At 44.5% G+C, this 13,576-nt stretch overlaps 1 long non-coding RNA gene across 1 annotated transcript; it reads left to right on the forward strand.

Annotated features, from left to right (window-relative positions):
- Window positions 1–6: 6 nt before the first annotated feature.
- Window positions 7–13,298, forward strand: LOC127059407 (uncharacterized). The gene is made up of 3 exons (XR_007777162.1): window positions 7–227; window positions 8,445–8,643; window positions 13,184–13,298. It is a non-coding gene; the product is annotated as an uncharacterized LOC127059407 (long non-coding RNA).
- The last annotated feature ends 278 nt before the right edge of the window (window positions 13,299–13,576 follow it).

Here is a 13,576-nt window from a genome sequence, read left to right on the forward strand (position 1 = left end):
TCAGAGAAGTGTTTTCCCCTGCGCCAAGGAAGAAAAAGCAAACGTGAAACGCCCTCAAAACCAAACAAATTGCTGATCTCGACAGGCGAAGCAGGTTCCCCATCCCTGTTCACCTGCAGCCCGACTTTGGACTTTGTTAGTGAGCTGTGGGACCGCTCCGAGGGGACACCGGCACCGAGAGCCGCTGTCAGGAGAGGCAGCAAGCTACAGATGAGAAGTTATCCAAGGTGAGCTGAGGAAACAGTGCAGGAAAATCTGAACTAGTTCTGCAGTCACAGAAAGGGCGTTGCATTGCCATGAACTACTCGAGCCAGTAACACGGTAGCCAAGATCTCAGGATATACTGTCCTATAACATACCCTGCGCAAATCCAAGCTTGGAATGAGAGCCCTCACCCTGACACCGGTGCTAGCATGTGATTAAAAAAAATATTCTGCCTTCAAGAGTGATTCTATCAAAGAAGTAAGCAAAGGGAGACTGAGAGCAGCAGCTAGGATGCCAGGCGATTGATTCCAGGGCCAGCCTGCCAGCAGAGCAGAGCTGTGCTCTGAGGGGCTCCTGTGGCCCGGTCGAGGGCTGCGTTGAGCAGATGTTGGTGTTTGCTGAAGTAGCCTCACTTAGAAATTCCTCATGGGCATGGGGGCAGAGGCAGGGCTTTAGAAATCCACGAAGGGCAGCAGGGCTGCAGCCAGGGCTGGGGTGGGCGTAGCACGCCAAGGGAGGTGCAGGAAGGAAATAACAAAGGAACCTGGATGAGAAGCACGTGAGCTGGACGAAGGCCAGTATTGCTGGCAGGGCTAAAGGGATCTAGTTAACAGGATATGGGAGCAGCAATTATAGTCATTAAAGATGGAGGGTATCGGCTTGAACATCAGATGGACGGGGGTTAGTGAGGAGGGTTTTTTGTTTGTGGTTCCAAAGCGTTTGTTTCTAAATGAATGGGAGATGGATGCATTTATGTGTACACAAATGAAGTGCTCCATGTCCATTTCTTTCCTTCTTTTCCTTTGATTTGTTTTTTTTTTTCTTTTTGCCATTGGGCTGTATGTAAATTAAGTAAGTTATTATATAAGTAGTAACAAAAAAGTATTTTAATTCCAATGAGACATAATCAGTTGCTCGCTAGAAAACAGTATTGGATTCTCCTTAGGAATCCCTGCGTGGTTTCTCTTCAGCTCTCTGGAGCTGGCAGAGTTTGTAAGCACTGACATTGTTCTTCTGGTCCATAACTCTATCTGGCTTTTCCCATAATTTCTTATCTCCTTTTCCCCAAAAATGGCTTCTACGTTACTACAGGTCATGGCTGCCTGCCTGTGCAAGGAGATTTTATTCCAGGGAAAACCAGGCCTACTATCTTCATTATTGCTGTTCTTAAAACAGCTTTAGCAAAATGTAGGGACCTGAAACTTATGGGGAACTGCATGAAATGCAGGCAAGCAGTGGCATCTCAGAATTAGTGGAAGTATTGTTTCTTTAGACAAGGCTCCTCTTTGTCCTTTCCCAAACACTTCTTTCCCTTCCGCTGTCACTCCCTGACCTGGCTTGTTCACTGAAAGAAGGGCAGTCAGCAAAGGAACCCATGTCAGGACGCCAGGCCTGTGAGGAAACAGAGGTACTGACAATGTCAAGGGTTCTTCACAATAAAAGGTGTTTAAAGTCACAAAAGGTGAGGCCATATGAAGGGTCTGAAACTCCCCACACAGTTGCAAATGGCTGGGCCGGGCCCCCATATCAAGATAAATTCCCACTTCTGTGAATTTTGTTGTGGTACAGCTCTATTTACACACTAGAACTTGTAAACAGTGATGACAACAATTTCATCTTTGTTTCTGCCCTGACTCCCTCCTGACTTCAGCAGTCAGTGTGACTTGTCTTGTTAGGGATAAGTAAGGAGTGAATCCAAGAACCTCTGAACTTCCAGCTAGTTCTTAGGCTGCCTTGCTGTTGACAACACAGAGCTGACCTGTTTAGTTTTCTTCCAACAGGACAAGATTGGGTATTAGAGCTTTAGGAGCAGTAAATATAAATATACTTAAATGCTGAAGATTTCACCCTCATGACTTAGCAAAAAGATTTAGGGAAAGGTGAACTGTGCCAACGGTTCATATCAGGTGAAACCAATATGTCCAAGAAACAGAGCAGAATAGTCCTAACCTCTGCAGCAATCAGCTGAAACCTGGTGTGTTTTAAATGGCTGCCTCATAAAGGTAGAGTGCCACCTCACCTGATTATAGTTAGCAAAAAACTAGAGCTGCCTTCACAGGAACCCACTCAAGCTGCAGCATATTCAGAGGGAAAAATAATTTTCCAAAGACATCGATATTTTGGTAAAGTGTTATTTCCAGTGTTATTCCTTCTCTGATACAAGGGTGCAGGATGTTTTATAATCACAGCCCTACAAGGTTTTAGAATATCCACCCAAAGGTGGATATTCTAAGGAATTTATTCTCACTGGTTTATTTTTGGGCCGTGTAAAGCAAAATTTTCCTTGGCCTTCAGCATGTGCAGGCAAGAGGCATAGAAACATGGTGGGTACTGGAGTCTGACCCTGCAAAATTCAGTGAGAGTGTTTCTGTGCCATTAGCTCACAGCCAATCTCTAACAGATCCATGCTGATCTAACCTGTGGGTGCTTCTCACTGATTTATGCCACCTCTTGGTCAGGCCATTGATTATTTTCTTTCTCAACATGGATGTTGTAGCCGAATCTGTTGACACAGAATGCTGGGGGAAGTTTCACGTGCACAATGAATTGCCATTAGAAGTGTGGTTTATTAACCTGGGCTCAGGGCTGCACGCAGCAGCTCCGGTGCATGTAGCTGCATGGATTTCCATCCCCACTCTCCCGAGGGAGAGCCCGGCTGCTGCCCCTGCTGCCCCAGGGCTCTGCTGGATGTGCTATCACCGGCCGCTAATGGTGCTGCGGCTGCTATTGATGGGGAAAACACTGCCTCCGCAGAGTCGATAGCAAAGCAGCCACTCCGGCACTCATTTTCCAGCTCGGAGCATCTGCGAGGCTAAAAGGGTGATCAAATGGTGGTCACTCCAGGGCCAAACTGCGGGCTGAAGTAGACAGACACTTAATTTCAGGTCTACTTCCAAAAACAGAGCTGAGGTGAAGAATTTTGATTGAGAGTACTTTTGATTTTTTTCATAACTGTTTTTGTGAACATTGCTGGGCCGTTTTGTTGCAGCTTGAGGCAGACAGCAAGCTTGGAATATTTTAGTCTGGTAGTTAAAATTTTGGCAAAATACTGGAAGTCTTGGCAGTTGTAACTGTAGATGTCTCTACCGGCTCTCCCTTGCAAAATGCTCATCTACACAAATATTTTGGTTAGGTAGGACACAGCAAAATGAAGGAGACTTTAGCCTTGAAACTCTCTTTTTTTTGTAGGTTTTTTGCTCAAGATGATTAACTTTCCACACCTGTAAATACCATCATGTTCCAGACCTTCATGGTCCCAATCATTTGTATCAGCTGTGATCCCTTTGTTTTGTGCACCCATATCCCATCAAATGCTTTGCTTTAGAAAAAGCTGAAGTTACTTTACTGAAAGCTGAGGCAACATTTCCTCCAGTATCAGATCTTTGATTTATTATAAAATAAAATTACCTGTGATCATTTTTCAAAGAGACTGTTAGCTTCCTTCTGGTCTTTTCAGGGAGCTACACATACAAAGATTGATACAATAGGAATGAGTGGGAACAAAGGGAATGTTTTTCCTCTGCCCACAATATAATATTAATGACAGACATTGCAATTATTATTTTTGAGGTCTTTCTTATTAAAAGGAGTGTATATTACTAATCAAGAGTGCCGTAGTGGATCTATTCAGGATGCTAATTAGGCTCTTCACTGTGCTGGGATATATTTATCTTCAGGCTTATGCTCCAGGTCCTCTGAATGCAGCACTACAGAAACACAGGGCTTGAGAAGAGTTCCTCCAGAAGCTGCATAATGCAGCAGGGAGGGAAACAGAGCTTTCAGGGTAATGCTGCTAATAAGATTGTGTTTTTCCATTTGGATGTTAGGGGAAGAAAAGGGTTGGGTTTCTTTGCCTGACTTAATGACAAGAAATTTAATTTAGCATTGAACAATACTTTTTGTATCTTTTAAGGTACCAGCAAGGTATCTCCACCTTCCAAAGAAATGGCATCAGTATCAAAAATAGCTCCTTGCCTTCCAGACAAGGAGCCAGTCAGGGTTTATGTGTGCAAGACAAGGGGCTCTGTCCTTCATCAGCATCCCTGTCCCCATCCACCATGACCTGAACTAGATTTGTTGCTGCATGCCAGGTTCAGCAGCCCAAGGAGAGAGCCCTGGAGCTCCTTTCTAACTTCTGGGAACTCATTCCTGTCAGTAGAAGGACAAAGCCCCACTGCCCCAGTGCAGTGAGAGAGTGCATTTCACCTCCAGTCTCACCCTCTGTGTATTTACATGGCCAATAAGGCAGCCTGCCTGCTGAGCTCTCAAACCTGCTTCTGCTCCCCCTCCTCAGCTGAGTGTCTGCAGGGCTGCAGGTCAAGTTGACTTGTGCCTAAGTGTTCCAAAAGGGCTGGCATTGCCTGCAAGGAAATCGTGAGAGTATTGGCACAAGCAGGCTGAAACAACAGCACTCAGTGTTGTAAATGATGCACAGAAAGACAAGCAGGTTATGTAAAAAATGCTCTTTGAAAATCGTAAAGGAAAACTTATTAATAAACTGTAACAAATCTGTGCTCACTCAGAAGTACTCTGCTTTAAATATTAATGCAAAATGCAAGAACTTCTCGGTTCAGGATTTTTCTGTCTAAAGAAAAACTTTAAAGAAGTCACAGAAGACAAAAGCAGTCCAACCCATGAACCTTCCTGTGTGACTTTTAGTTCTGTAGTTGACAGTCCTTTGTTTTCAGTCCCATCAGATGCTGTTTGAAACCCATTTTCCTAGTATTAAACCACTTGTGATTTGTTTATAATGATGGAGCTAAAAAAATTCATCATCAGTGAATTTCAGTTCCAAAGCTGCAATCTAACATCAGCAGCAAATTTTTGCATTAGCCCTCCAATGTAAACAGTGAAGTCTAGGGACTCTTCAGTTTGTGGGGTTGGTGTTTTTATTGTGGATTGTCTTCAGCTTGTGGGGTTGGTGTTGTTATTGTGGACTGTAGGACTCTTCAGCTTGTGGGGTTGGTGTTTTTATTGTGGATTGTAGGACTCTTCAGCTTGTGGGGTTGGTGTTTTTATTGTGGATTGTATGACACAGTGCTTGCAGTGGAGGGTTCCTTCCAGATGTCTGTATACATTCCCTGTATCTGCTTCTCTGTACCTTCCACTAGATCTTCTAGGAGAAGTAGCCTAACCAATAGCATTACTGTCTGTTTTCCCTCCTATTGACATATTCCTCTTCCTTTTCCAGGGCTCAGGTTGTTTTCCCTTAAAACTTCTCTGAGTTGCTGGGTGATGTGGTTGGATTACTAAGGGGCAGAAAGCATTTAGGTGTCACCTGAGTCTGTATTTGTACAATGCAAGTTCAAGTGCTTATGGGGTATCCAGGGGCTTTCCATAGTGCTTTGACATCAGAGGTGGCCCTTGAAAATGGCAGTGTGTGTAGTCAGACCATGATCCTGGAGAGAACAGGGAATAAACAAAAGAAATCACGTCAGCACACTGTCTGAATGGCCGTGATATTTCAATTCTTCTGCCACTTGTCATGTTTCTGCTCTGGTACCATTGCAAAAAGTCAGGTGGCCTGGTCTGTCTTTGCTCCCCACCCAGGGGAGGGGACAAGCCCCCTGGGAGCCAGCCAGCCGTGTTTTGTGTGACAGGAGTCCCTGCAGTGCACTTCAGCTGACAGCCAGCAGGGCAAGGCTGTCTGCTGGTGGCAGCAGAGGGGGAAGGCCAGGGCAGGGCACCTGTGTGCCAGAGGGGCCCAAGGATATGAATGCCGCCCACTGCTGAGCCATCTGCAGGTTATTGCATGGCTTGATGGACAGTCAGTTATTAGAAAGGAGTCACACCAAGTCCACTGCGTGGGCTTAAGCACATCTCCTCCTGCTATGCTGTTATTTATCTCTTCCCTGTACTTCCAGCATTTGTTTTTAATTCATATACTGACAGTGACACATGGCAGGAGTCCACAAATGCATAAGATAGCAGCTGGTTGAGCCCCAAAGGAACTATCTTTTGGCAGTAAATCTGAGGAGCAGACAGCAAACCACACTGTGATAGGTACAGAGCAGGTTGGTCTCTTGAATGCTTATGTACCTGCTTGCTGCAGGGCATGCACTTACCCAGGCAGCACCAATGCAACATCAGTGCCCTGCCAAAGCAGTCCCTGGGCACCAGTGAGATGAGGATTACACAAGGTCCACCAGGTTAGCACAGGGGAGCTGCAGTTACCCTCCTCCTCCTTCCTTTGGCCATGAGTTGTTGCCACATCCATAATTAAACTGCAGCTGAATAATTCAGAGTCCATTCAGAGTCTATTCAGATTGTCTATTGTCTGGTGCTGAGCAGGGGATGACTGTCTGCAGCAACACACAATACCCAGCAATGCTGCAATACCACATCCTTGCTAACTCCAAGGGTAACTTCTTTTCCTACAGAACCACCTCTGGAGCTTGCTTTGTTTGGTTGGTTTGGGGTTTTTGTGCTTCCTTCCTTCTCTAGGCTAATACTGCCCACAACTGTGGATCTTGAGGCATCAGTGGCCAACCTGCCCTTGCCATAAAGAGGGGAGCAGACTCCAGTACCAGGCTGGGAAAGAGCTTCCTTCCTACATCACCTGGCCAACAAGCTGCATCACAAAAACAAGGTGGGGTCCTTCCTAGCAGCCTTGTTCAGGCATGCAGCAGGGAGGTGCTGGATTTTCCTCAGGCTGTGTGACAGGGCCCTAAGGAGCTGACAGTGGATGGGCTTGAAGGAGCTGGAAAGGGGCTTTGGGATTGCAGCCAGGAGGAGCTGGCATACAAAGGGAGGTTCCCACTTGTCTGAGCTGCTGGGAGAGGCACAATCCTCACCAGTCTTCACCCCCACCATTGCCCCACTGGGGTGTGTTTCCCCTGCACCTGGAGCACAAGACCTGACCCTGCTTGTCAGCTTGACCCCAGGCTGCAGTGTGGGATGTACTCATTAAAATTCATCATTACCTCAGAACATTCAAAACAGATAGTAAATATATTGCTTCTGTCTTTCTTTTTCTGTCATCCTGCACTCCCCCTCACTTTCCTTCTTGGATCTGTTGCTGCTGCTGCCTCCCACAAGCCTTTCCCCACATTCTGCTCTCCCAGAAGGGCAGGGGCTCTCCCTGTGGAGCAGTGGGTCTGCCCCAGCAGCACACAGGGATCTGCAGCAGCACCACCAGGCACTCACTGCCTGGGAGGAGCAGAGACAGTCCCCAAGTCACCTGGGCTCAGCAGAGGCTGGGACAGAGCACAGGGCATGCCAAGCAAGCAGCTCTCAGCAAGTGAAGTCAGGTAAATTATTGATGCAATTTCACCAGTTCCACCAGCTCTGCTGAGGATGGGGTTGGCCCAAGGAAACAGCAGGAGGGCAGCACATGAAAAAGTCAGACCCTGGGGACCAGAGAGCTGAGCTCCACAAGCCACAGTGACGAGGCTGTGCACACACTAGAACTGCCATGCAGCTCCACAACTGCTCATCTTCTGTTCTCCAGCTCTGTAGTATCACTGCTCAGACTAAAACCTTAACGAGTGCTTGCCAAGTTCTTGTAATCACACCAAATTTCATAATTTAAACATGTTTTGAAGCTCCAGAGAAAAAATGTACATCAGTGGGAACCAGCCATCTGGAAAGCTTTGGATCTTTTTTTGCTCATTTGTTTGTTTGCAATTCAGCTATTCCAGTACTGTAAGGGTAATTTAGTTATTTATTTAATTTAAAAGTTTTTAGGTTACAACATGAGTTTTAACTAACTCAAGCAGGGATAATTCACCACCATGAAAAGTAAATGATTCCTGAATGATGGATGAGGTTTGTGGTTATGCCAAGGTATGGTCCATACTGTTAAAAGCCATTACTTCCTGATGCTCTTTGCATAACAGTTTCTTGTAATGCCATTTTTCTCTTGCCTCCGAGTTGTAAGAGAGGGGTAGGGTCATAAACTTAGGGTGCAAAAGAGACAGAAGGAGCCTCACCAGCCATGACCTACTGAAAGGTCAAATAATCAAAAGAAAAAGAGATAGTGATACAAAATGCCTTCAGAAAACATCCTTTGCAATATGCCATGATCCTGGCCCAGGTGCACTGTACCTGAAATTATGTATTACAACATGGGCCAGCTCTGCTTTCATACAAAGTCAAAACTGCTTTAAGTAAGTGATAAGATTATCTCTTCCATATTCACATTTTTAAAAATTATTTATCCTTGCTGAAATGAGTTTATATACCATATCATTCCTTTCATTTTCTGGACAGTTATTTTTTGTTGTTATTCTTTGTTTCAGTGGTCCTTTTGAGGCCCCTAAACAAGAAAATAGACTCAGGAGAATTGAACTTGAATTAAAGTGAAGAAAGAGAGAGACTAACAAGTGAGCTATGACAGCAAAGATTACTTTTGGGGGAAAGAAACCAGCACAAGCAGAGGAATGAATGGACACAGAGGAAGAAATAATGACAGGAGAGAAAGAGAAGACACAGTAAAAGGTAAGAGATGGCAAAATTTGTAATACTGAAGAAAAAGGTACACAATAGTCTGCTGGGATTGTAGGGAAAAAAAACCACATTAGGCTGCAGAGAAAACTGAAAAGGAAATCAAAAGAATACACAATTTTATTCCAAAACCAATGGAGAGGCCAATAAAGTGTCAAATATAGAACAAAATCAAATAATCCTTTAAATGACAAGATACATGACCTTGGAGGAGAGGCAGCAGTTTTCAGGTTTTTTTCCCAGCCAGATCTCAGGCAAAAACTGGAGGTGTTGGGTAAATTTTTAATTGAGAGCATAAATGATTTACATGTTCCCAGCAATGCATCCCTCCTTCCTCTGCCACCAAGTGAAATTCTTTCACAGCAAGCAGCAAACCTTGATTTCCAATGTCATTGTCATAAATAAAGGCTACTCCTCTAGGCTTTCTCTCCTTTCTGACAGTGCATTGCTTTGTGCCCACTGTCCAAGTGAGAAATTTCTCTTTGGAAGTGTGTTTTAGAGGAACGTGGCAATCCAATCAAAATTGCTGTTCATAGCCTTAGGAAGTAAAAAAACAACTGTTAGCATTTGGATGTTTCTACAATTAATGTTTGTATGATCTTACATCTTAATGTGAATGTATTTGAATGCTTTTGGGTGCTGCATAATAAAGAGCTGGTTACTAAACTTAGCAGCACTTCATGTAGATTAGACATTATAATTGATGCTTACAGAACAGGACCCAGAGAAATGAATTTTATGTTGCTCCAGTTTCACTGGTTTAAATTAAAGAGTTACAAAAGGTCTTTAAACCATGTGGGAAGGAAAAAAGTGCATGCATTGATGGGTGATGGCAAGCAATTGTATTTATTTGTTCTCTGGAAGTGCATGGATGTCTTGTAATTCCTGCCCAGGGTGAGCTCTCCCAGCTCAATTCCCTGTGCTGCAGTCTTGCTGCACCAGACTTCAGCCTCATCCTCCTCCTCCTCCTCCAGCATCCCTGGTCTCTGTTTTCCCTGTTTCCTTGCCCTTTGCTTCAGTCCTTGAATAGTGACAGTATTACAGCCCTGGAAGATGCCCCTGTCCCAAAAAGCCAGGAGAGTTCTGCTCCCACTGGGGTTTTCTTCAGTCCTGTAACCACCCTTTTCCAGCCTGAGGCCTTGGACACACTGTGGGGTTTGAGCTCCCAGTTCAGGAGCAGCTGCCTTGGCTTGCCTCCTTTGGCTGGCCTCCCCAGAATCCTCATGTGCTGGTACCTATTCCTCTGCCCCCTTCCTTCCCCATCCCTGCTGCTCTTCATCCTCCATTCAGCTCTTCCAAAAATCCCAGTTTCTGGTCCCAGTCTGTTCTTACACCTCCAGTTAGTCCAGCTTTTAGCAATTTTCCAGTCAAAGACCTGGGTTCATGCACAAAGCTTGGAAGAGGAGGCTTTGCCTTGAGCCAAAATACTCTCTTTCTCCAGAGGCTGTTCATGTGCCAAAAGCCTTTATTGATCAACCTGTATAGATCTGCTGGCACTCTGTTGTGCCTTCAGCAGAAGAAAGACTGCCAGAGGCATGAAGTGGGGATAATTCATATTAGTCAGGCTGGGAGCTGTGTATTGGGATAGATAACCCAAATCATCCCAATATGATCTTCTACGTGGGAGACAATTTCCTGTGCAGATGCCAGTCCTGAGGTCAAGCAGTGAGATCTGCACCTTCTGAGCCAGGAATGGAATTCAGCTGCAGCTGATCTGTGCCAGCCTGAGGCAGGTGAAGCAGCTGCAGGCTTGTGTCCAGGTACAGAGCCCTTTTCCCAGGTACAGAGCCCTTTTCCCAGGCACAGACTGCATTCTTGGCCAGCTCCCTCCCAAGCAGGTGCCACAAGGCTCCCAATCTGGCATTGAAAGGCAAAGTGGTACCAGCACGTTTTGGAGTAAAGGAATGACTTGAATGTGTGACCCCAGGAGACAGCTCTGAGTTGTGCTGGATTCATAAGACACTCAGGAGAGAAACCTCATCCTTCTTTGCATATCACAGATGTTTTGGATGCCAGTAAGGAAGAAGGAACCCCCTGAATCTAGAATTTACCTCCACCACAAATAATCCTGAATAAACACCATTAATGAGCACTGACAGTGCTAGTATGAAATTCTGTCCCAGCAGTTCCTCATTAAGCTGGCCTGTTCCAAACACTCTAATCTAAAATTCTGTGTATCAGGGAAGCCATAAAAAGCAGGAGCTCTAATCAGCAATGTTTGATGAAAGAAAGGAATAGATAAGATTTTTCGTATGCCTAGTTAAATAATGGCAGAAAAGGGAGGTGAAGACAACCAGAGGCAGGGGAGAACCTGTAATCAGGCCTCATTAATACTATAGTTAATTGATTTTCTGCTCAGATTCCAAGGAGGAACGGGAATCTTTCTTTAAGGTGGCTAATAGATTAACAAACATTGGAGAGACAGAGAGGAAGGGACACACTTGTATTTAAGCAATGTGAACTTTTCCAGTTTTGAAGACTCTATTTACTTCAGGAGTTACCATGAAACTCAGTGCTACAATATTCACATCCTTAAATGATTTTTTTCCCAAACTTTGCATGCTTAACAAAAAAAAAAAAAAAAAAAAAAAAAAAAAACAAAAAAAAAAAAAAAAAAAAAAAAAAAAAAAAAAAACAAAACCAAAAAAAAAAAAAAAAAACCAAAAATTAAAAAAATTCTCTTTTTGTGAGACTTCCCCTCTCCTTTTATAATATTTGGGGAGCCATCAAATGAAGAATCCAGCATTGCTCTACTCTGCTAATCACTTGGCCTACATTTGATTCTCTTTTCAAGTGGTGATTCAGGTGCTGTGACTAGTGAGACACGGAGAGAGAAACAAAAACAATTTTCCCAGAATGAAAAAGGCCTGTTTTAATTCAGTTCAGGTAAACTATGCAGACTTTTTAAGTGCTTGGTGCTGACTGAGATTAAACAGGAGCAACACAGTGCCAGGAGTGTTGTCCAAGAATATGATCAGAGTAATGGTCTGCCTAAGCACATAAATATGTTTATATGGGGTGTTGCTCTCTGAAATCCCATGGGAGCAGAGCAGGGCTGTCCCATGGCATCTCCCCCAGGCCCTGATATGTCCATTGTGTCAGTGCTGAATTCATTCCAGGAGTCCAAATCCAAGAGCAATGCTGCCCTACAAATCTGTTTACCTCAAAGTGCACTTCTTTTCCCCCTCTAAAACCTTTTCCTATTTAGACCCTGCTTCAACAGCTGAGCTTTATTCCCCATTCAACATCCATTTTCCCTTAAGAGGGATAATTAATTTAGAACTCCAGGCAATCAGACATAGGTGAGAAACCAGCTTTCCTGGTGTTGCCTTTCTTTTCTTAGCCATTAAATGCTGCTAGTGTGGCTCACGTTTACATGGGAACAAGGGAATACACCCAAAATCAAAACCAGAAAATAATTCCTTTTAATGCTATGCTGACATCATGAAACATAGAAGTGCAGAAGTCATGTTCCTCTACTACAGTATTAATTCATCCTGGGGCCTCAGGTACTAGAAAATCAAGAACTGACAAAATGAGGCTTTGATGTGTCATTTTCACTTAAGCAACCCAATGCTTGCCCAAGTAAATAGTTTCAAGAAGTGTTTTCAGGACCTTGGGTGCAGTAACACTTCAGAGATTTCTTTTTCCCACCAGACAAGAGCAGCCTGTTTGCATTTCTTGGGGATTTCTGTAGGTGCTCCCTGCTTTTAGTGCTGAAGGCTGCCAGCTGTGGGATGCTTCAGGTACAGGGTGAACCTCAACCCTTCCTTACCCAAAGGGGTGGATGCAAAAGGTCACATTGACACTGCTAAAAGGAAAAATGAGTCCCCAGGCTGGGTGAGCTGTCAGCTTAGGTGTTTTGTCTGAACTGGTCTCAGGGTGTTGTTGACCCTTAGAAAGAAACTCATCCTCTGGGACTTGAAAAGGAAGAGGGGAACTGGGAAATCGTTGATGTCACCCTTCTCTCAGTCAGGTTTTAATCCTATCACCTGAGACATCATCGCCCTCACTGCCTTGGGTGACCTGGGTGCTCTCACCTGGGTGTCCTGCTCCCTCAGGGAAGGAATACAAAGCAGGAATCAGGTGATAGGTGTCCTGAGAACATATAAATGGGCACATACTGGTGATCTCAGTTATTTAGTGAAACCTGTGCTCATGTTTCATCACCCTAGACTGAGGTCAAATCCTCTTTTGATTTTAGCATATAAAAAAGCCCTTTCTTGATGCAGTAATTAAGTATATTATTTATTCCATACCCTTCATGCAATGAGTGACTTCTGCTAGCCTGCTTTTTGCATATTTCCCTTTAGAGCTAAAGCAGTTGGGATAGTGAAAAATACATTACTTGTCACCTCCCACCCCCCAATACCGGCAGGGCGTGTAAAGCACAAAAGCGAAAACATCCACACACGCAGTGATATTTCACAGAGAGTCTACCTGGAGTCCTGTTTTAATAAAATCCAGGTGCTTCCATGTGATCCTACCTTTGGAACACAGCATGTGCTCACGCTGGGTGCATTGTGTTTTGCAGGCACTACGGGAGCAGCCTGGCGGAGAGGGGCTCGCGGCTGAGAGCGGCAGAAAACTCCGTCTGCAGTCAATAACAGCATCCTCCCAGAGCACCTCTCCACCCAGTGACCTTTGAAGTTGCAAGGACACATGGCCTAGACAGGTAAGGGAATTACGTTACTCCTTGTTTTACCGTGGTTTGTGCTGTGAAGCATGCTCCTACAAGGAAAGAGCAGTTTGCAAAACTGTGTTTAAAAAGAGCTGGGTTTGTCAGCCATGACAACAGCCAGGGGAAGGTTTAAATAAAATAATAGGTGTTTTTTGCCTTTAATGTCTATAATTAGTTAATGCAGCGTAAAAACCAGCACATCATTGCTCTTCCTCTCTCCGCTGTAGAAAAAATCAACAAAGAGAA

Source organism: Serinus canaria, chromosome 3, assembly GCF_022539315.1.
Source record: "Serinus canaria isolate serCan28SL12 chromosome 3, serCan2020, whole genome shotgun sequence".
Classification (NCBI taxonomy): domain Eukaryota; kingdom Metazoa; phylum Chordata; class Aves; order Passeriformes; family Fringillidae; genus Serinus; species Serinus canaria.